The sequence below is a fragment of the Amblyomma americanum genome, chromosome 1, assembly GCF_052857255.1.
Source record: "Amblyomma americanum isolate KBUSLIRL-KWMA chromosome 1, ASM5285725v1, whole genome shotgun sequence".
Classification (NCBI taxonomy): domain Eukaryota; kingdom Metazoa; phylum Arthropoda; class Arachnida; order Ixodida; family Ixodidae; genus Amblyomma; species Amblyomma americanum.
The window spans coordinates 434,546,849-434,571,325 of NC_135497.1; positions in this window are offsets into that span (position 1 = coordinate 434,546,849).

Below are 24,477 nucleotides of genomic sequence, written 5' to 3' on the forward strand. Positions count from 1 at the left end.
GCTACGTGACGTTAAACCCCATATACCACAACTAAACATGTTTCCTGAGAATACGTTGCCTACTTTAGGGACAGACACCCCTTGGACGGAGCGAGAATAAAGGTCTTCGCCATAAAGAAAGCACTGCTGCACCAGAAAAATACATTCTGATTGACATTAAAAAACACAGCTCGCCTTCATGCCTAAAAGGATACACCGGGTGATATTTTTTTTACTTCAGTTGAACTAGCTGTTGGCCTAGTGGGTATTATAGATTTAAGATCACAGTTATGCACCCCAACCGCACAAGGTACAAGAAAGTGAGGAGGACTATCACAGCCGTGTGCCCTTGAGCTCGAAAGCTATGAATCGTCTTTGCGTTTTGCGGATTTTTATTTTAGAAACAATGATAGATACGTCGGCGCGGTCTGCGCATCTGGATTGTACAGCAAGACGGGCATTGTTACGAGACAGAAAGCTCCTCTGAAAGCCGAAAAATAAACAAAAATTAACCAATCTATTTTTTAAGTTTTGTTCTAAGGCCACACGATTTTAGATCAAATTTGAAGGTCGTCCATATCGAAGGCGAGGAAAGTTTAAATATTTGATGAATCTGCGTTGTCGTTCGAAATATCGAGCGTGAAAAATATGCTTATGCAAGGTCGTCCAGTTGACTTGCCCGCATTGCACATTTACAAAATGGCGTCGCTTCGCAAGGTATCGTAATCGAAATCACGTTTCTTCTTGTACGTAACAAAATGCACAAGCTGCCTCTAGATTTGCTGTAGTAGGAATTCGAGCGGCGCAATTTTAAAACTTGTAATGCGAAAAATCCAACTAACTCAAGGAGCTTACAAGCGTATTTTTGACAAAGCTTGCAGTTTCGAACCACAACGGTGATTCAGAAAATTGAGAAACTGTTCTTGTCTTCCAGGTTGACGGCCTTCATTTCGCTGTTATCAAATTAAAAATTTGTTAACGATAAAGTAACCATCCGGTACATGGCCAACTTCGTTCCTGTTCGCACAACGTGCGTGTTTTACGTCCCTGTCACAAGGGCGGAACAAGTGATCGAGGGCACTTGGGCGTTTTGCAGCATACATATGCAGGATACTCGGAAAAAGTATTCTACATATATGAACTCAGTATTGTATGTAACACCTGTTAGAACGCAAAGAAAATGAACGCCAACGTACGTGCAACCCAAGGACGCTACCACACAGTATCGCGGAGGTCGCGCCATATTTATTGATCGCCTTGCCCCGGTTTTGTGGAAAATGCGTCTGCCTGTCTCGCTGCCCAATTGCTGCACAGTTCAGATGCGCGGATAATTTCCTCCATGGTGAATATTGAGAAGATTATATATTCTTCGAACAGAAAAAGTGCTGTGCGAACAGAACAGAAAATGCTTTTTGCAAAGTACTGAAATTTGGAATTTGACGCACAAGTAATTATTTTAGGCCAAAAGTTAGTACTGCTGGAGTGAAAACCTTCAGCTGCATCAACAACCGTGATTTGTAGTCGGAAATATTGTTGTTAGAATATAACGGCTAGAAATGTGCCACTCACGAAAAGGAGAACAACTAGACAGACGCTACGCACGGGGGAAGTCTCATTTTAGAACAAACAGAGAATACCTACGAAGATTTGCCGGCCCCCAGGAAATCAGCGCAAAGGTGTCAAGCTGTGCAAAAAAAACCCTGTTGAGAAGAGAGAACTGCCACATACATGCTCAGTGAGTCATAAAAGTAGATACAGCCTCTCTCGATAGATATAGGCTGTATCTGAACACGACCGGCTTTAAGATCCCACATATTTGAGGATCCGCTTGCTAGCTAAGTCCGGTCGTATACGAGTGGTGAGATGGCTGGCCTCGATGTGGACCGTGATTGCGTGTTTTCAGGTTGCGTGCAGTAAATTGCACTCTCGGAGTTCGAGCGGCAAAGTAGTGGTCTTTGCACATATGAACCCACCCTCGAAAAGTCAAGTCGGTACATCGGGTTACAGTTGAGAAATCCTAAAATTTGCGTCGCAGTTTAATTACTCTTATATTATGGCGTGAATATAAGCGCATAGAGGCCCAAAACGTTTGCCGTGATTCTTGGTTTCTTTCTCCACGGGGGTTTTTGGCAACGGTTTATGGAACCTCGGTCATGTTCTTTTCCCTTATTTTCGCTTTCGGTATAGAGCACAAACCTTTCTCACTTGAGCTGCGCTTGAAATAATCTACCTGACAGAAAAAAATAGAAAATATGGTTATGAGGCTCAGCAATTAATTTATTATGGAGGACTTTAATGTCAAAGATATCACTGGAGCTATTATTTCTAAAATCATAATCAGAGGGAAAAGTTCCGTTTCCGAAACTGGAATGAAATAAATTGTCTAAGGATGACTACCAGTCAAGTATTGGGTGCAGTCCCCTTATGTTGAAGGAAACTTCAAGTATATTGCATAGATTGTTTTCAGTTTAACAAGTCAATCCCAAGCAATCCATGGTTTTGAGCAAACAAGCAACGTTAATAAGTTCACGCTACTCGCTTGCAGCTGTCGCATTTCTGACTCAAATTCGACTGAGGAGCAACCAAGAAAAATCAGCAGCAGCTTCAGCATGCTTTCCCGGCTTTTCCAGCTTGCTGTCATCAGTGTTGATGACATGCGGACTCCGAAGTACAGGAGAGCCATTGGGAAGCCGCAAAGGAGTTGCATTACCATTTGCGCAGAGAGCTGAAAGCAGCTCTCTGTCACGTCCTCTTGGTCTAGTGAAATGTCATCTCTGGAGATGTCGCCTTTTTTTTTACAGTTGCGCGGCGTGTGAGTGCAGGCTCCCTAGCCACCCTGTGCGCAGGGGTGCCTCGATGCGCATCATCCGTGCCGGCCGAATGGTCGGATGTAAAAAAAAAACATCCAGTACATGCGCCAGAATAGAAGTTTATATCATAGCCAGATATCAACCAGGGAGACAATCTGAAATTTTCAGCGCAAGAGGGGGCCGTAAAGTAGCCACAAACGGCAGCCCTGGGGAGACACGGCGCCGTCAAGGAGAACCATTTGGCGCCTCGGTCGTTTCGTATCCGCCCTGCTACACGGAAAAATAAAGCGTCATTCGGAAGTGTGGCTGTGACGATAGCCGTTCAAGTAAGGCATCAAAATTGTCAGATTTCGCGCTTAACCGCTTTAATATACAGTTCTCTTGTGATTATAAATTACGCAGTCATTTTATTTCGATTATGCAGACTTTTGCATAATTTTGGATTTTATAAAAAGGCATCGCAAGACGAGACATGCCAGGAGCACGTCCGGACATTTTGAAGCAGCATGAGGACGCACAAAGAAGATGTTTCTGCGCAATTACTTGCACTTAATTGGACAAGCGGACTCCCCGGACTGTTGCACACGTGGCGTGCTAGACTATAAAGCATGCTTTAGTGGCGTGCTCAGGATATGCACGAGAAAGACTCATGCTGGAATCTACTTTGAAGTCTTTTGACAACAGGCCCCTCTCGGACGATTTCATCCTCGGCGCTAGGCCAGATAGTTCGAAAACATTAACTGCAGCGACACGGGCCTTGCCTCGCGTTTGTAATGTTAAAAAATGTGCCGTCTTTTTTCATCTGCCTTCTCCCATCATCATCATCCCCCATCGTTACCCTCTTTTTTCTCCTCTTCCCGATCCCCAGTGCAGAGCAGCACGGCAGATATTCATTTTCCCGACCAACCTCTCTGTCTTTCCCGCCAGTAAACCCTAGAGAATCGGATTTGAAAAAAGCGTTGGAGACATACGTGTGTATTCCAGCGCAGTATATTTCAGAAGAGACAGGGCGCTGGCAGTTAGCCATCACGAAGCAAGCAATCATAAAAAGCGATTTTGTACATAAACTGTAGAAGAACGCCTTATGCATCGCCACTATCGCCGCTGGCAACTCGTCCACAGTACATGAAGAGCGGTCTGCCTTTGAAAAGAATTAATGGTGGTTCGAAGAAATGTTGCCCAACTTGGGCGAATCATGCTTCTAAAAATGCCGTCGTGCGTCGCAAACAACCTTCAAGTACTTTGTTGAGTCGCACTGGTGTAAGCTGTAACGACAGAACGCAAACACGCTGGCTGTATTCTCTCGCGAAAAGCGAGTCGCTGTTGCACTGCACGTGGTCAACAAGCGGTACCGCAAAAAAAATCGGGTTTCGTTACTCCCGATGGACTATATGAATATATAAAGTTCTGTCTTTTGGGCTATATTCAGCGCCGGCAACTTTCCAGCATATGATGGATACAGTTCTCGCTAGACTGGAATGGAAAACCTGTTTGGTTTATCTCGATGACGTAGCCGTGTTTTCCGAAACCTTGAAACCTTTGCCGAACACCTTGAACGTCTGGACACAATATTAGATGCCCTCCGGTCGGCCGACCTAACACTCAATCCCGAGAAGTGCCGCTTTTGGTACGAAGAGTTTAAGTTTCTAGGTAATTTTGTAAGTGCCAATGGCGTTAGGCCCAACCCCTAGAAAACTGCTGCTGTCGCCGATTTTTCCGCTCCTACAACCGTGAAAAGTGTGCAACGCTTCCTGGGTCTGTGTGCATACTACCGTCGCTTTCGCTTCATCGCCTACATTTTCAAGCTTGCCGCGCACCTGTGCATCCTCATGCGCGACAATATGCAGTTCGTGTGTCCCGCAGAGCGAGAAGAGGCTTTTGCAAAGCTGCACAGACGGCTGCAAACAACGCCTGTTCTTTCCCACTTTTATGAAGAAGCCGACACCGCAGTCCATGCGCACCGACACCAGCAACATTGGCCTCGGCGATGTATACTCGTCCAACAGCAAGGTTGCCTGGAAAGTGTCATCGCGTATGCAAGCCGCAGGCCCTCTCGCGCTGCAGCAAACCGAAAAGGAATGCCTCGCGCTTGTGTGGGCAGCCATGAAATGACCTTACCTCTACGGCAGCCCGTTCAAAGTGGTTGCCGACCACCATTCTTTGTGCTGGCTGGCCAATCTTTGCGATCCATAAGGGCGCCTAGCCCGGTGTAGCCTCCGCCGCCGAGAATTGGATTTTAACATTGTGTGCAAATCCAGCGCCTCCTTTATGTTTACAATATCTGCCGAGTACAGCCGATCCGACCGCCAACGTCCTCTCCTATCCGCCTTTCGTGCTCTCCCCGATTGGCTAGCCTTTGCGCCTGCTCTACGTCTGTGAGGGAGAGTGCCCTCTGATTGGAGCCTGACGACGGAAGGCGGACGAAGACAATTTTTAAATGTTCTCTCTTCGTGAGGCAGCGCTCTGCATCCCTCACAGTTAGTTTGCCTGGATGCTCGCTCGCCTCCACTTTCAGGGTGGGGACACCCATCGTACTACCCCGCGCCGCCGTTTCCCACTCGCAGCGGTATGTTGGGTACCACGCGTGAGTTGCACGCAGTGCGCTATGCGTCTGGCGCGGTTTCCGTGCGGCCGCAGGGCGACTGTAATAATGTTCCTGATCTGCAAGTAGACAGTACATGCTTGTTTCACTCGTTTCAGTAGTGTTTTTGCAGTTTTGAGCGCATTATATGCATGATGCACTCGCTCCGGCAACACGATAATTTAAAAGAAATGACGGACTGCTGTGTCTCCCACTCAACGGCTGAACCTTAAAAGAACAGCCCTTATTTGTGTTCCTTGACAGAGATGATATGGACTCTTATAGGGTCACCGAATGCCATAGAATTATGCTGTTTTTGTTGTTTTGAACATTGACTGTTCACAAGGCGCCAACTTTCTGTTGTATACAAGCAGCGCGGTACATGCATGACCTGCCAAATATAATATTTTTGCGCAGTCTGCATACACTTTTCCAACATTCTCTGAAGTGTCTTTGTCTCGTTGCTGAACCGTATGTGAAAAATTGCACGTAATAATGTCAACTTTCTTTTCTAAGTAATCTGTCGCCTCACTGCTCTGCAGTGAAAGGCTGAGGACATGTCTGAAACCAAATTGTCATATGTTCCGAACTGCTTCTCCTAGTGGCTTGCGCTGCAACAAAAGAATTCAGTTGTTTGCGTTTCGTTTTGAATGGTGTTGAATACCTGTAGTCAGATGATGCGATGCGACGACGTCTTCCCAATTCGCAGTGACTAAGTCGCTTTATTAGTGGACAAATTTAACTTAAAAATTTATTTTTCCGTTCAAGACATGAAGAAAAGTAATCAAAAGCGGCTTATCCACAAATAAACCTCATAAAATTAGCCCCTGATAACTACTTATTTTTAATCCCATTGTCCCTGTCAGGACAAACTAAGAAAGAGAAACCGGAGCAACACAGGAAAAAATACAAAATTGGTTTTTGTGGAAAAGAAATGGCACATTATCTGTCTCACATATCGCCGGACACCTGAGCCGCACCGTAAGGGAAGGAGGAAAGGAGGGAGTGAAAGAAGAAAGGAACTAAGAGGTGCCGTTGTGGAGGGCTCCGGAATAATTTCGACCACATGGGTATCTTTAACGTGCACTGACATCGCACAGCACACGGGCGCTTTTGCGGTTCGCCTCCATCGAAACGCGGCTACCGCGGTCGAGATCGAATACCTTACTCACTTCTGCGGAACCGTCTGCTCCATTTGCTAAGAGGCGCTTGCTTGCTGTCTCACTCGATAATTGTCGGGCAAGGCAATTGATCTCTCATTAAGGAATGAGTCTGGGCTAGTTGTAAAACCAGGCTTGAGGTAAATCACGCAGGAAGACGCAGGCTAGGAACACGACTGACAAGCTTTCATCCCGGCTGCTGCTGTCTTGGGAGCAGGAAAAAAAAAGTAATCTGTAGGATATGGTTGCCCAGAAACGCGCGGGACAAATTTTACTGACGTGGCTTCGTGAAGGCATTGAAAAGATCCTTTTTTCCCCAGTTGTGGTTTCATTAAAAACGATACGAAAAGGAAGAGAAATAAACCATGACTGGGGAAAAAAGCCGCTTTTAGTTGCCGTCACGCAACCGCAGTTTCTTCGCTTACAGCAGAGAAGATAAATTTGGAGCCATGATATTCGTAGTGAGCTAGTGCAAAGAAGTAGAGAGAGGGGAGGGGTAATAATGCTTTCGTGGCTTTAAGATAAAACAAATAATGTACTGAATAAAACGCTGTGACGAGAGCTTCACACACTCGCTTACCCACAAGAGCGCCTAAATAATACGGCAGCCTTAATGGGAAACGCATTTGTGAACAGATTGTGAAGAAGCCGCTCAGCAAATTTTGATGTTGCCTGGCAGGTTTTAACTTTCAGCTTTCTTGGCTTATATGCTTGGCTTTCTTGGCCTTCGCCTCGTGCAAGCGCTTGTGGTCTGAACATGCGACTGCTGACAGTGTGGTGCAAAACGTGCGATGTGTACCGAGGCGGCTGTAATCGGTAGAAGAAAGGCTGGGACGCGTAAACGACAACGAGGGGCCTGTAATCGGAAGAAGTAAGGCTGCGGAGAACGCCCTAAACTCTCAAAACCGAGGCGAGAACGGGCCACGCCCCTTTGCTCAAAGTGTTTGGTTTGGTTGCTTTATGGGGGTTTAACGTTCCAAAAAACTCATGTTATGAGAGACGCCGTAGTGAAGGGCTCCGGGAATTTCGACCACCTGAGGTTCTTTAACGTGCACTGGCATCGCATAGCACAAGGGGCTCTAGAATTTTTCCTCCATCGAAATAAACCGCCGTGGCCGGGATCGAACCCGCGTCTTTCGCGCCAGCAGCCGAGCGCATAGCTTTGCACCCCGGCGGCTTTTGCTCAAAGTGAGTTCGTAATGTTGGTCAAAGCTGTATAGCTTTCCTTTGCAGCCGTATGGCAGCGCTTGGGTGGACGTCAGTGAGTAATTACTGCCTTATTACGAGCTCGTAGTGTGTGTGATGCAGCAGTCAGAGGCCAAGATATGAGGGACAGTTGTGTTCCCGGGTGTTCTGCCTACGCTATTTAAGTGCACCGGCTTTTTGGCTTTGCTCGTGACAGCGCGCGCCGAAAAAAGTGCCAATCGCAGGTCAAACCAGACTGCCTGACCAACGGTTAGCCCCAAAGTATGAGAGGTAAGGCATGCGAAACGCTTGTTTTACAGAACTATTTCTGCTGGGGACGGAGGTCAATTTAGGACGGAGGACAATTTATCTTTGAATTCTCATAATTATTTAAATTAGCAGTTATAAAACGCGCCCTTTCGCATTGATTTCATGGCTCGAATTAAGTAACCCTGATTGTTGGAAAAGTTATTGAAATGTAGTATATCCGGGTCGAGAGGTTGCAGTGGAATATGCTACGCTAGTTGTAATAATGCTATTATGAAGGAACAGCGATCAAAATGAAAGGTACAGAAGAGAACCAACACGCATTAGTGCACCGACTGTTCATAAGGCGCAGACTTTCTCGGCAGATTAGCTTCGCTGCAGATTAGCGTCAGCTGCAGTTTTCTCGAAACGGCGCACCGCCGCATTGCGCTCAGTGCAGCTGACCGGGAGAGTGGGACCCGACATGTCCCCGCCCAGAGCGGTGCCTTCGCCCTGAAAGCGGCGCTGGCCCATCCACTCACCTTGCTCATAGAAATCAGGCCGCCTGTCATGTATGGACGCGACATAAATCGTGCCTTTCCTGGCGCTGCTGACCGTGGAGCCGCTGCAGGCGCTGGTTTTAAAAGGAGCCACAGAGAGTGCGGTGCAGCGGTGTTGGCAATGCAACGAAAGGCAGTGGCGACTTGTTCGAATCACGTTTGTCTTTTAGTTACAGCTCTGAAACAATCAATGAAAGGTAGTGAAACTGCTTCGCAGAAATATGAAATCAGAAGATAAAGGAATTTAGTAATACGTTTTACTCAATTGATTTGCGATTCAGTCATGTTGAGTAAGGAAAATGGCAGAATGAAATAAAGAATGAATGATATATCTTCCCGAGAAGGCATTTTCGAAACTGCCAAGTAGCAGTAGATTTCAAGGCGTAGCTCTGCTTTTTGCAGGCTAGGCTGTCATCGTTACATCTAGATAAAGATTTTTCTCTGTGCTTGGCAGACGGCAGCTACGGTTATTTTAAGAAGCGAAAATACCTACAGTCGCATATGCACAGCGCAGCAGCTGATGCCGAAGCATTTCGGAAGTTCTGCCTGGTCTTGACTACAACCAGGCGCTAATTAAACGTTGCAAAACTAAGAAATCGCTTGATGGAAAGGAGGCAGATAAAATCGAAATCAAGACCGCTAGAGCACGTCTTCTGGCGCAGTCACCATAAAGGCCGAACCACAAGGCAGCGTTTCTTCGGCGCAGCACCAGCGTTTATTCTATCGTCGTTGTGGCTTCAGGCAGCAGGAGATGGCGATCAAACCCACGGGGCAGTTAGAACTGGTTGTCCAGATGGGCGTTAGGTGTGTTTTGTTTCGTCCACTGTTGTCATGTTCCGCTCGCGCACAAGAGCTTTGTTCTCCTCGCGCTTACAAATGTGGTGCGCAACTATGCGTATTTCTTATGTCTGTAAATAAGTGTCAGTCAAGCAGATAAACAAATTCTAGAAATGTAAATGGCTATAAACGCAGAGTTGTAATGCATATAGCAGCAGACACATGCAAAGTATTGTATATGCTATTGCTGTGAAGAGTTCTGTACTCTGCGCAGCTCCTGGGGTACAAGGAACCACTGCGCAAGCGCGGCGTTGTCCACCGGACCTGGCAGCATCGGCGACAAGCTTCATCTGTGCCTGGTAATTGCTGATCGTCTGCGAATACATCTCCCAGACAACCATCTGCAGTGTCATCAACAGCAAGCATCGACTAGACACGTGGACACGGCTGTGCCGGCTTCAGCTATAAAAGGACCTTGCCTACACCAGTTCGGCTTCAGTTCGGCTGCGGTGCACATAAGTGACAGACCTAACCGCTCTGTACTCTGTGTAGGTTTGAAAGTGTCATGTTTCTGATAATTCTGTAAATAAGTTACCGACTGCGCACTGCTGCCGAACACAGCAACATTGCTTCTATTTTGTTGTACATTGCTTTTTTCGCTGACCTTTAGGTGTGCCATTGAGCCATTGTGCCGCGATAACGTGCTGTCATGTGTAAGGAAGTTAAAGATCTTGCGAAATCTGTGGAAGATATGAAACGCCATTTCAGAGCTGACCTAAGGGCATTAAAGGAAAAAGTCAAATATTGTAGCGACACCTGCGATGGAGTAAACGAACTCCGGAAAGAATAGAAAGAGCTGCGAAAGAGCTTCAGGATTCACACAAAGAGATTGAAGAACTAAGAGCAGAGAACCATAGACTGAGTGAGAAGCTAGAAGAACTCGAACAATACCAGAGGTCAAACAACCTGGAGGTACAGGGTGTTCCAGAAAGGAGAGATGTATGTGACGTTGCCAAGAAAATCGGAACCTTACTGGGTGAGCCAATCGCAGATTCAGACATAGACATTTGCCACCGAGTGCCTACGTTTAAAAAGCAAGAATAGAACATTGTTGTTCGCTTCGTGCAACGAACAAAGGACAAAATCCTGCAAAAGGCAAGAAAACAGCTGCTCAACACAGAAGATCTGGAATACGATGGAGAGAGTAAACCAGTATACATAAACGAGCATTTAAAAACTTCAACAAGGAACCGCTTCGCTCTGGAATCGTTCAAGAGAAGATAATGGGCTGGAAGTTTGTGTGGACTCGTGGCGGAAGAATACTTGCAAGGAAGGACGAAGAAGCTGACGTTGTATGCATCACCAGCTTATCTGATGCGAAAAAAAAATCAAATTGAATCAAGACATATAGAAAAACATCAACAATGGCACTATCTATGGCTGAGGATACAGATGTAAGCTGCTGTTATTATGACACGGAAGATTTTAAATCAAGATTTGGAAGTTTCAGGGGAAAATTCACAACACTACATTTAAACACTAGAAGAACGAAAAACAAGATAGATGACTTCGAAATACTTCTTAGTTCTCTCGCAATGAAAATTCATGCCCTAACATTTACTGAAACCTGGCTGTCTGAAATGGATGTACAGCCCCACATAGATGGCTACAACTGTATGAGTTTAAGTAGACAGGGGAAGATAGGGGGAGGTGCTGCGCTCTATCTGATGAACAGTCTGCACCTCCAGGCTATAGATGAATTGACAAGGCTGGATGACGACGTTGAAAGCCTTTTTGTCAGGGTCTCAAATTTTTCAATTGGCGTTTTGCACAGACCGCCAGCGGTTGATATATCAAAAATTTTAAATTTCCTAGATGATGCACTCTTACTGCTTCAGTCCTCAACTTCGTCCATCATATTCCTTGGTGAAGTAAATTTAAATACAATATTAAGGAATGCAGAAACACAAGAATTTCAAAATGTCCTGAATCTTCATGCCTGTAGCAATGTCATACGACTGCCCACAAGAATTGCTCGCGACGTCGCTACCTCCATAGATGTTTGCATCACGAACACGTATTGTAGCCATGTTACTTGGGGTGTTATAATCAATTATATTAGTGATCACATGCCAATTTTTTGCCTCACTTCTTCAGCAATAGAAAACGGTTTATATCCTAGAAAGTTTATGTACCTTGGAAATAAATAGGAGAGCCTTCAGATATTCAGGGCACTTATTGAGCTAGAATTTTGGGAAGATGTATATGGAGAAACCAACGCCAATATGGCCTATAACGCCTTCTTGAAGAAGTTTTCTAAATATTATAATGCAGCCTTCCCATTGCAAGAATGTGATTCAAGGAGGTAGAAAACAAAAAAACCATAGATCACTCGTGAATTGTACAATAGAATAAGGCAAAAGAACAAAAAGTACGACGAATTTATAAGGGGTGAAAAGATTCAAGCGTACTCGTTTAGTTCAGGAAGCTTAGAAATCAATTGAATTACGATTTAAGAAAGGCGAAGAACACCTATCATGAAAATAGGTTCATGAATGTTCATTGTGATTCTAGGAAAGTATGGGACATCATCAGCGAAGTAATGGGTAAAAGACCTAACCAACAAGACATGATAGACGTTTACAAAGACGGCGTTCGGGTTCCAGTCACTGGAGGTGCTGAAGAATTGAACAGAAATATCATTATCATAGGCTCGTGTGAAAAGGCTCAAGCAGAAAAAGGCTGGCTAATATCAGAGAAGCAGCTCGAATATCTTATGCTTGTACCAACGACACCTACTGAAACATATGAAATAATTCAAAGTGTATGGAACTGTGTCGCTGCTGGAGTACGTGGCATAAAAGTACCACCCATAAAATACGTTGCAAATACAATTAGCCAGATATTGTGCGATATTATAAACATGGTGCCCCAGACTGGAGAATTTCCCGAGGAACTAAAAATTGCTAAGGTAACTCCTGTGTATAGGGGTGGCAGAAAAACCGATGTTAACACCTATAGGCCTATTTCGGTTCTACCATTGTTTTCAAAAATATTCGAACGTGCCATATACGTCAGGCTCTCGAGCTTCTGTGAAAAACATCATACAATTAGTAGTGCTCATTATGGGTTTCAGAAGAATAAGTTTGCAGAACAAGCACTCATCAATATCAAGGATAAAGTAATTGAAAATATTGAAGACAAGTTCCTGACACTTGGTCTGTTTCTAGATTTAAGAAAAGCTTTTGACACTCTACAGCACGATATACTGCTCAATAAATTGCAAGCATATGGAGTAAGAGGAGTTCCTTTGGGATTAATTAGAGCATATCTTTTGAGCCGATCTCAATAAATATCTGTAAACCATATGTTATCTAGCAGAATGACAGTTCAGCATGGCGTTCCCCAGGGATCTATTTTAGGACCACTGCGATTCCTGGTATACATTAATGATGTAACAAGAATACCCGGTTCTCCTGAATGAATAATGTATGGCGAAGATACCAATGTTTTTTTCAAGGCCCAGACAAATGAATCCCTGGAGAAAGCAGTCAACACTTACCTTTCTAATCACTCTACATGGCTGCGAATGAATCGGCTAGGACTAAATACTAGTATAACTAAATACGTCATTTATTAGCCAATCAATAAAAAGTACACATACGAAATGAATATAAAGTTTGAAAACACCCTGCTCACCAAAGTAAGTGAACAAACATTTCTGGGAATCTGGTTCTCTGAGGATGTTTCATAGACATGTCATACCCTTCAGCTCACCAATGATCTCTCTTGAGTGGTGGGTAGCATATCTAGAATACAGAATCTATTGCCGACGTGGCTAAAAATGAAATTGTATCGCTCTTTATTCTACTCCAAGTTATGTTATGGCATTTTCACATGGGGTACAACGACATATTCTAATTACAACAGGTTATTGGTCCTAAAAAAGAAAGTTAAGAATTTGCGAAAACTTCCACGGAAACATCAGAAACTTACCCACACAACCGCTTTTCATTAAAATATGCTATGCTCCGGGCCGACCAGGTATACTATTTCAAATTACTACTATGTATTCATAAACACAAACTTTATCCTACGTCGCCAGGTAATTCATACGGCTATTCAAACCGAAATCCTACACATAGACTGCCAGCTATAAGAACGAACTACGGGCGAGAAACGTTAAACTTTCGAACAATTAAGATGTTGAACCGAACAGATACAAATGTTGATTTCAACAAAGGATTTGCTGTTTTCTAAAAAGAATGCAAGAATGTTTTCGTTTCTGGCAGTATTTTTTTCCTTTGTGAGGACATTGTGTGATTTCGTGTGCGTGTATTTTCCTATCAAGAAGCAAATATTCCTTTTGTACTACATACTCTAATCACTGAAGTGCATTTGCATGTGTTTTTCATGTGATTTCGTTTGTTTACTTTCCTTTTCTGATGAGCAAATATTTGTTTGGCTTGCTAGTGCAATGCCGCTTGCCGAATTATAGTAAATAATTTCTTGTGCTTAATTTGTATTGGGGAGCGAGGCCCCGGCAGGCGTTTTAACGCCTTTAGCTTCGGCCCCTCCCCCCCTTAGACTTGTTCTAAGAAACAAATAAAAGAAAAAAGTATAAGTAAATAAATGCACGTGAACGTCCCCTTCTTTTCTACAAACGAGCTTAAAATTTCCCACACTTCGCACAAAACTGAAAGCAGCAGCCGTGCCTGCTATATTTAACTGGTGCCATTTTAGTGCTGCTGCGAGGACACCTCGTCAGCGTCGCGGACCACGCCATTTATACACGTAAAACAATTTTCGTTAATCATGGTGCCACGAAACGAACGAAAGTAAGAACTTACAACGCTCTTTCTGTCTGGCGTGGTACAGAATCCTCAAGTGATAGGCGGAGCGAACGGCGAGCAAAGCTGCTGCTCCAGCCGATTTTCGTTGGAAAAAGCGCTGCGCCGCGGATGAATCGAGAGCTACGCAAGAAGGGGTACGAAGCAGGAATCTAACAGACGCGTGGTATAGGTCTGTAGTGTAAGAGTAGGACAGATAACGCCAGCACCGCACGACCGTTGGCAAGCATGACGCAAGCAGTCCAACCATCTGCGCAGCGCCCCAGCGCGGCAACTAACGAAGTGAGGCGTACCGGCGGCTCCCATTGCGAAGCGGGCGATGCGGCTGGCATTGTAAAAATAGACGAGTCGCTGGCATGGCGGACGAGAGTGGTGTTCTTGGAGTTGTCGACGACTTCTACTTAATGACCCGACAGCGAGCTCACCTCGACCTGCGATCTGTCATTATCTTGAAGTCCGAGCTGCTGATGTACTTCGGCAGTTTTCTATCAAACTGCCTGCCTTCTGCCTCCGGAACGGCATTTTGCTCAAGAAAAACTCCAGCACTGTCGACCGAACCCACTTCCTCGTCGTGCTGGCAGATCTCCGCGCTGACATCCTTTATGCAAGCCACGGTGAGCCCACCACCGACCAGAGGTGGGCAAATGCCCTCATTTTTACTGTTCCTCCGTCACCCTCGCCTTTGAATCCATGGCCCTCCCTCACCCTCATTTTCGAAAAGTTAGTCGGCCCTCACTCGCCCTCACCCTCACTTCGAAAAATTTTCTGGCCCTCCCACGCCCTCCCTAACAGTCATTTTAAAAGTGGAGTTATATTTTCTAGTCTGCAACTTCTGGCGATTTTACTGAGTTTTAAACATACAAGACAAGCCTTCAGGGCACTGTTGAACGAGGGGCTAGATGCTTATACTGTTATGTGTGGGCGTGTACGTGTGCGTTAGTTGCTTGAGCTAATACGCGAGACAAAACCGAGACAACTACGAATTGGGCCCTAAAAAATCACTCTGGCTTTACTTATGGCATCCACTGCATGCATACATTTGACCCTGCACTTATAATACTTTGTTGTTATTTATATTTATTTTGACTATAACGCAATCCGCACAGGGGATTTCAGCAAGGGGGATACAGATAAGTAAACACAACGTAATAACGCGAGCAATGAACACAATAACAAAGTAGAATAACGTAGCTTCAAAATTTTGAAAAATAGGCGTACGCAGATTTTTAAACAATACTGGAATGAAATGTAGGCATATATGAATTCGAAACGTCTACATTGATTAAGATATTTCGTTCAGTTGCTATGCGTGGAACAATATTTGGAACAGCTATTACGCGTTGCAAATGGCGTTACTGTGCGGATATGTGTTTGCCTAGTGGCGTAACCATATAAAGAAGAAATTATAATCGTGCGGTGTGCCTTATAGTGGCCGTTAATAAAGTAAAGGACGAATTTTAGTCGTGACACACTGTTTATTTGCGTTAATGAAAGCAAGTCCGCTTTGATTAGGAATTCTGTCACGTACATCCAAACCTATTTCAAAGGAAGCGAGCTGCCTTTCTTGGCGCCGTTTCTATCTTATCAGTGTAGGTTTTAGTTAAAGTATCCCAAATAACGCATGCATAGTCTTGTATCACAGAATTATATTTTTGTATGCGAGTGGTCGGACAGATTGAGTAGGAAGTCTGAAAGCTCTGCTCAGAAAGAACAACTTTCGCTTGACTTTATTCATTATGTAGTTAATGTGCTTAATCCAAGTGAAGTCATTAGTGATCAAGAGTCCGAGATACTTATAATATATCTTGAGAAAAGCTCGAGAAAAGTTTCGATAGGATGAATGTTTAGGTTTCATATCTAAAGCGGCGTCTGCAGTAGTGAGCAGTACCGGTTTGTGGTCCGATATTCTATTATCTAGCTATTTGTTTTGACACTAACTGATCCGCTAACAAAAAGAGGTCGAACATTGATGGAGAATTGCCCTGAAATATCGTATTTTCTTCTACAAGCTGCAACAAGTCGAAACCAAGAGCAATGGCCAACATAGATTCACCTTGGGGGTCGTGATTTTTAAGTGAAAAATTTGACCAGTTTACTTCAGGTAAATTAAAATATCCTGACAGTATAACAAGAATATCGGGATTAAGATCCGTACACAAATATTGCTTCAGTTCCTAAATACGGCAAAGGTATAGGTGGGGGTGAGGGGGCTGTACATTGCTCTATTAATATATCTAGCGTTTTCATAGTGCGCTGTACGACAAATGTACTCTATACATTGGGTACATCAAGTGTTAGTAAAATTGACAGGGATGATTTAAACCGAATGGTGACATCTACGCCTCTACCATCACGATCCTTTCGGCACGAAATGTAGCCAGTGGTAACGAGCTCACAGTCAAACATTGTTTTGTTAAGCCATGTTTCTGTCAAAACCGCTGTTTCAAGGTCGTACAATAGCAGAAGGGCCTCCAACTCAGTTGTCTTGGTTATGATGCTTGTGCAATTAACAATTAGTATTTTCAGGGTCTGGAGTCTCGTAGTCCGGTGTCAGTTTGATTTGTTTCTAAGCAGCTCCTGTTTCATCCCAACTACACAGTACGCTATTAACACTTAGCTTATCATAGATTAGTTTTAAAACTTGGCGCACTATTTCTCCTATTCTTTACAGCTTTTCCACTGCTGTTTCGGCAGTTTCGTAACTAGTTTAGATATGTCCTCAGCTAATGCTTTGAGTTTTTTTTTTGTGCTTGGATTTCGAGCTGATTTTGGTGTTTTTGAGTGAATATCAAGACTGTAATATTGAAAATTTTTCACATAGGTCGAGGACTTTCAGAACGACTCGTTGCGCCTTATTTTTTTTAGCAAACCCAGCTGTGGCACCTTCCGACACCACTCTCTGTTAAACCTTGTTCCAGAAAAAAACACCACCAATAACTTCCTTTCCTAGTTCCTCGCTAGTCTCCTCGCTAAGCTCTTTTATTCCATAAATTATCAGGTTATTTCTCCTCTCTCTCTTCTCTAAATCGTCTATGTTCCTAACTATACTAAGCAGCTCCTGATGTTCCGATATTGCCGATTTCATGTCTTTTACGTAAACTCCGTGGCTGAGATATTTAGGCCCGACAACTGTTTCTCAGTGCCATAAGTTCCCTGATTTAAACCGGAATGTTCATTCTCAGTGATGTTTTGAGAGTTATGCAGGCCTCCGATTGTTGAATTAATCTTGCTCTGGTCTTCCAGCAATTCCGATAGCATTTATTTTACAATCAGGCCAGGATTTGTTTCAACACCTCCACGAGACACCAGATCTTTTGATGATGCGATCATGCAAGAAATGAAAGCTGAACACACAGTGGACAGTGCAGCAACACTAGAAAGCGATCGTCACTCCCGTAGCAATGTGCAGATTTGGAATCACTAACCTGGATGGCAAAGCAAAAAGGACTTATTAGCATGCTGCCTCGTTTGCTGCTGAGAGCCCACTGTGCAAAAATGGACGGCTAAAGTCAGTCAGCGCGTTGGTGTGCATGTGTAGAAAAACTAACGTACGGCTAAAGTGGTTAGAAAACAATTCAGTAGCCTTTACCACGATAATTAAAATAAGTACTGAGCACATGCATAGACTCAGAACAAGGAAATTTTGTAGGTCGCTTATTTACCATTACCCTACGACTATGTGATTGCACTGGGTCATTTCACTTTCACTGCTTCTAATCTTCCGCTATTTCGTGCGGTTTGCTACATGCTCGTCTGATCACACTTCCACGCGCACGGATGGAAGATGGTGAAGACTACACTTTCAAACTACAGCGAGAGAGAGTCTGCAACTTTCAACAACTCATGTGAACGCCGCTACGTGACGAAGACGATGACATTGCAAACACAGCACGAGAGCTTGGCAGTTCGTAGAGGCAGGATGTTAGGATTTCCCGCTACTGATTGTTCAAATTAGAGAAATGTATGAACGGACCGACTAAAATCCGGTCTGGGAATCCTTCTTCGTGATGCGGTCAGCCTATACCTCACGTATACTGCTCTGTTGCTGCCTTTTTGCTATGTGTTTCGTGGCGTATAGTAAAATCTTTGTAAACAATTTAGTTAATGTGAATACAATATATTTTCAGTCTTAAAAATTTCATATTTAAAGAAAACTTGTGGCGACGGCGTAGTAGTCTGAAGTAGCTGCCAGCAGAACTGAATTTTAAGTGCTGCCGCGAGTGCGGATCTAGCGCCCCCAGCTTTAAATTTTTTGAGTGTTTTCATGCGGTGCGGTGCCGGCTTTTCCTTAGAGGGAGGCCCTAGTGCTGTCGCTTAAAATAAAGCATTATTGAGGCCACTTGAAAATCAAACGGCTCGTTAAAGTGCAGAATTAGGGCTGAATAATAGTAATGACTAACTCCTCGAGTCTGGGGTGAGCGATACTTGTGGTTGCCATTTTAGTTCTTTATTGCTTCCAATCCGCCGAAAAGCGGCTGTCTGTCTGTCCGAAGCCTGCTCCTAGCACGTGAGCCACCTTGGTCACGTGACGTTGTGACATCATCACAAGCTGCCCAACGTATTGTGAGCAAACTGCCCACAGGGGCAGTTTAATGATTAGTTGCGAGAGATTCCTCTGTAAGAACATTGGTCTCACAAGCCCCACCGTTGGCTGCATCTGCCATCGAAGGGCAGTGGCGCGTAGCTTAACAGTTGAATCCCTGCGCCTGGAGCAGAATCTGGACTCTAAAGTATCTGTGAATGCAAAGAATGACCAATTCTACTGCACTACAAGTACAAATTGATGCAATAACACGCAAACTTACATCATGTGACATATCAACCAACGTAAGCAAGTTCTGGCCAAGCAACAGGACACAAAGTCAAGATAAACCATGCGAAACAGGACTAACGGTGCTAACGTACGATAATTCATGGTTAACCCACAAGCGAAACTGCCCGCGATTTTTTTGCTTTCACGTCTACGCCAGACTTAAACATTGAGTGTCAATTACCTACCTTGTCTGCTAGAAATTTGTTTCATGAAATCAGGCGCACGATTACGCGGTCACAGGTCTTACCAGCCGCAGAAGTAAACCAATAGATGTTTATGTTATTCGGAGAGCAGTACATTTTTTCTCTTTTTTAGCACATCGTACAATGTAAGGCGGAGCGACCTATGATTCATACCAAGGTGGATAAGGTGCTGCCTTTTATTTCATGGTGACACTACAGTTGTCGCCCTTTCCCCCCACATTTCTGCACCGCTTTCCTATACCGCAGTTACAGAAAAAACAGTATATAGAAAGAGATATGACTGTACTGAACTATCCACAGGGTCAGTAAAAAATTCAGCTAAAACGCCGCCAACAGGTTTTTTTGTTTGACAGCGGAATTTCGCAAAAGCATTCTTTTTGCGCTGCAGCCAATTCTGTGGAACCTCTCTGAGCTGAGATCTGACTTCGTTCCGGCAAAGCAGGCCTAGCAATTTCGAACTCAACAGCCTTACTAGGTATAATTTCTACGTGTTTTAACCTGTACTCTGATGATCTTACAATCTCGGTGCTGGTAATGAAAATGTTGACTGCGTTACCACGGTTCCCGTTGGACTGGCAGCCACCCGCACGACCTGGCCAGTGGCCCCTTGTCATCGCATTATACAGGGTGTTTAACCGAATACTTTACCCAAATAAACAAAAAAGCAGTTGTTTGGGTTAGAAGAACGCTATTTTCTGCTGTCTAGTACATCACGACGAAGGAGAAGTTGTGCTGCACCCGCGTTTCGTGTTCACTTCGTAATATTGTAATATTTGCGACAGTTCAACTACGTGTGAAATTCAGATATAAATAATTAACGCCAAAGCATGCGGTTGAATGCGAGGCGCCAGGGCGCGTGCAAACAGTAATCGTCTTCAGGTATCCACTGGTACAATGCCCTGAGGGCCGCTGCTCGGCGAATACCATTCATGGCCACGTTCACATCCAACAAGCTTGTCACAAACATCACACAGGTATTTATCATGATGCAGCAGCAGCTCATCATTGCTGTTGGCCAGTGCTGAATTTTTTGGCGTGGTGAACGGAATCATCCACCGAAACGCGCGTCCACTGTTACTCGCCAGATTCTTGCAGTCCCACGAGGGGGAGCAGCTTTTCCTTCGGCTTCAAGTCTCCTCTTTCGTGCAGGGCACTGGCATTGTAACGCACATTCTGCATGATCGTTTTAATACGCACCGATGTCGCACGGGACAGCAAGCGGTTGTACACTCCAATGCAGCGTTCGGGCCACACACACACACACATACTAAAGACACACAACGCGCAGGATGCACGCAGCGAACACGGAAGAACAAAAACCCATTCCAAAGCGCCTGTTAATTCACCTCCACACTGCGCTAACTGCGCACATGTTTCCGACTGCAGGCTCGGCTAGCGCTTCGACTTCGCCATGGCTAGCCATGGCCAAGCTGCGCTGCAGATGGTGGTAATAATGTTCATGCAATGACAATAAAAAACTTAATATATCAAACCATTCAGGTTGTCAGTTAAAAAAACTACCGTAAAATTAAATACATCTTATATGTTTTTGCCGTTGTGCGCCTTTGCGACATCAGCGACGTGAGCATGAACGCAAATACGCGAATGGCGCTATAAAGTTTCCGTGCAGCTCTGTAAATTGCAAATGGTGTGGCTGCGCTGATAACTTGTAGACATGCTTGCAAAGGTAGTCGGTGCGAACAGTTGGAAGTTTAATCGACTGAAATTGCTCAAGGAAAGACAGCGGCACTGCATTTATAATGTTTCTGTGCATTGCGAGTGACTTTGGCGGCAGCCACTCGGCAATGTCTCCGGTTTGGCGAACATGTGAGAAGGTGAGCCTTTTGTTCTCAAATTTTGAAAGCGTTTTTTGTTGGTATTGTAACCCTGTGTCTCTTCTCATGTTATGTTCACGATAACATCAGTACAACGTGCATGCGCTATCTGTCTCTATTTGAAGTAACATTGGTCGATCAGCGTGAACTTTTGGATTCAATTAAGCACAAAATGTTCATTTTGGTACTGCGTGTCGAATGTATTTTGAGATGATTCTCGGCAGGTTATGGTCTTCTGATAATTTGTGTACTACCAGATATAGTCTAGAGATTTGAAACCATTCACCACACTGAAACAACGTTGGAAAGCTGTTTTGTGTTCATGCATCTGCTGTCCTTAAACTTGACTTCTCGGGAATCATTCGCATGGCTCCTTTGGATCTGGACATTTGACTACTGTTGCTAGGGGTGCCTGGTAGCAGAGCTCCTGGGAACGCCCAGTGGGTCATCTGCTTGTCCAAGTGCCGAGTACCAAAGGTACAGTTCCTGATTTTTCCAGTCCATTAACCTCATATTCCTTGCAAAGATTACAGAATGTAATCAGGTAGTAAAAAATTATTAACTTCTGCATATTTCAGAAGAGTTCAGAGAAATGCACATGTGGCATCAGTATTCTCTTGTTAGGCATTGTGATACCTTGATTCATTTCTTCTAGGACAGTGGCAAGCAGTAGGTCAACTGTACACAAATTTCTTTTCCTCTGGTGCAAAGTAAAGAGTGCAAACATCATAAGAGAAGTCTCTAGTCTGTTTCATTCTCACTGCATTTGGCCAAAGCATAATATGAAATGATGTATTTTTTATACCCTAGTTTCCTTTACTTTGAGCAGTAGATATTGACAGTGAACAGCAAGGCAACTCCACTCGCTGACGATATTGCTTTCGGCAGCAAGACAGGGAATACCTTACCCCATGTGTTATCTCGACAGACTCAAAACTGCGATGGACAGCTGCGTCCACAGCTGCTATCACCTCTCAAGTGCATGCACTCGTAAGACACATAATAACTCTGGATTGCCATCTATATAGCCTTGCTCATTGCAGTAGCCGATAAACACCTCATGAGTGGTACTATTTTGCACCACTCTTTTGTTTGGCACTATGTATGAGCTTCTGTTCTCGCGCTTTCTAGAAATAATGAATGCAGTTTTGAAGTTCGAGAACGGAATTTACGTGTAACTAGATTTTCATGTCAGTATGTTACAGCCAAATTGTACATTGATGTCAGTGCTGGCGGTTTCTTTTCATTATTTAAGAAGAATGTTATAATTTCACCTATAGCAAATAATAGCCCTCACTAATTACCTGTTTTTGTCATGTCCAGTATTTTGATATACTAAGCCACCAAAGCATGATTCGGAATGTGGTCAGAACTAAAGGCACTGAGTCTTTCGTGTCACAAAAAAATGTGCTTTATACCCCTGTCACATGGCATTCCCCGAAGGCCTTTCCAGCAAAGGCACCATTTTTGACCAAAGGAGCGAAAGCTTAAAGGAGCAGCGACGCAGCTACACGGTGCAGCCCAAAGGTGAAAGTCGTTCAGGCTTAGCACCCACTGCTATGCTCGAGGTGGCTGAAGTGAGTGTTTTAAAATTAAAGTGGTGTATTCTGTTCATTCGTTGAGCTTAGACAATTTTTTAATTCTGATTGCTTCCTTAAAAGTACTGCAACAGCTACTCTTATCAGCAGGAGCAGGTTTTGTACGTGTAGTGCCTTGGACACCAAGGACGCTCTGTGTTTCCGCAGCACTTTCACTGACATGAAATTTGAACATAAAACATAAACACCCGTATAAAAAACCAAAGCCAGACACACCTTTCATATTTGAAAAAAAAATGTCTTCAAACAATATTAGCTGTATCTATTTTTTATTGATTTTTCTTTTTGACATTGGATGGCACAGTGATCATAGGTTCTCGAAGGCCGCGCCTTCGGGCTCCAAAGGTCTTGGTTGAGCGCCTTCGCCTCCAAGGCCCTTAGCGGCAAAGGCGCAACATTTGTACCGTGTAGCGGCACTCCTTACGCCTTTGGATATAAGGACCTGATTCTCAAAGACCTTTGCGGTGCCCGTGTGACAGGGGTATTAATGTGGTATGGCTGCTTGAACACCTGTCCCTGGTATCTCACAAACTGAATAAGGGAGGGAAAAGCCTCGGGGTGCTTGCCGACGTTTCGACAAGAGGTCTTGTTTTTGCCTGGCAAAGCGTTCATCATTGGTGGGGTTTATATAAGGTTTTCACTTCGAGGAGAAAGGCCTGTTGTGTGGGACGAGGGTGCGATATGGGACGGGCATTAGGATGAGGAGCGTGAACCTTGACCAGACATCATGGCTGCTAAAGAAGATTAACCGGTTGACCTGCAAAACTGTTAAAAGAAAGGAACCATTCAGTAGAAAGGAATCCCGGGGGACGGAGCGTGGAGAGATAGGCGGCTTGAAAGGCTTTATGTCCAGCCACAACAGATTGCTTCGTATGGCTGGCTGCCTTTTCCTGAAAAACTAGGATAAAGGAAATAAGCAGCATGGCAGAATAAAATACCGGGGGGGAGCAAAATAATTTGAAGGAAAAAGAGAAAATGAGGGCAGGTTCGGAGAAAAGGCAAAAAGAAGCGGGGAGTGTGGGAGACAAGGTTCCGAGAAGTGACGTCCGGAGGTGCAGGGCGTAAGGTTAAAGTATAACGATAAATTAAAGCAAGCAGGTAAGGAGGGGGAAATTATGGGTTGGGAAACCACTGACCATGTGCAAGGCCTTTTCAAATAATTACGTCAATTCCGGAATGTACAGTGCTGGCCACTTTTAGTGCGAACATGTGAACGCGTGGCCGCACTCTTTTGAGGTCCACTGCGTGCGGCGCAGCCACTCATCGCTGCAGAATGGTGCAGGAGGAGATGCACCTGGATGTGGTGCTTTGTGTCATCTGTTACACTTCGATGTGTGGCAATGTCAGACGCAGTGGCTCAAAGAGCACAGCCATGTGCTCACGTGTCCGCAGTTTGAGTGGAAAACCCTGTACTTGAGAGATTCTAAGTTTCATCTGTATATGTTGACCCCAGACGAAAACACGTCGTCTTGTCGAAACGTTGGCAAGCACCCCGAGATTTTTCCTCCTCTTGTTCACTTCGCGAGTGTCAAGAAACTATCTGCCTACTCTCTCTCTACCATGCACTCCACATCTTGTACGGTTATCTTTGTATTTGTATTGCTTAACACTTACTTTAAAGCTACATCATGAGGGTATAGTTAAAAATGTGCTTCTTGGGCTTGGTTGTGTGTCGTGACTGGTTTCTCTTTATCAGGGCTACTTGACAGCCACCATGAAACGCAGGCCTTTGTAAAGTCGTTCCTCAAATAACAGAGCGTTTTCACTGTTACAATGGAAATGTTATTTGCTGGAACTTCAATCATTGCAGGTCAGGGATTGATATTTTTCAAATAACTAGCCTAAAGTTCAAAACCTGCAGAAGTAACTTTGTGACTTCT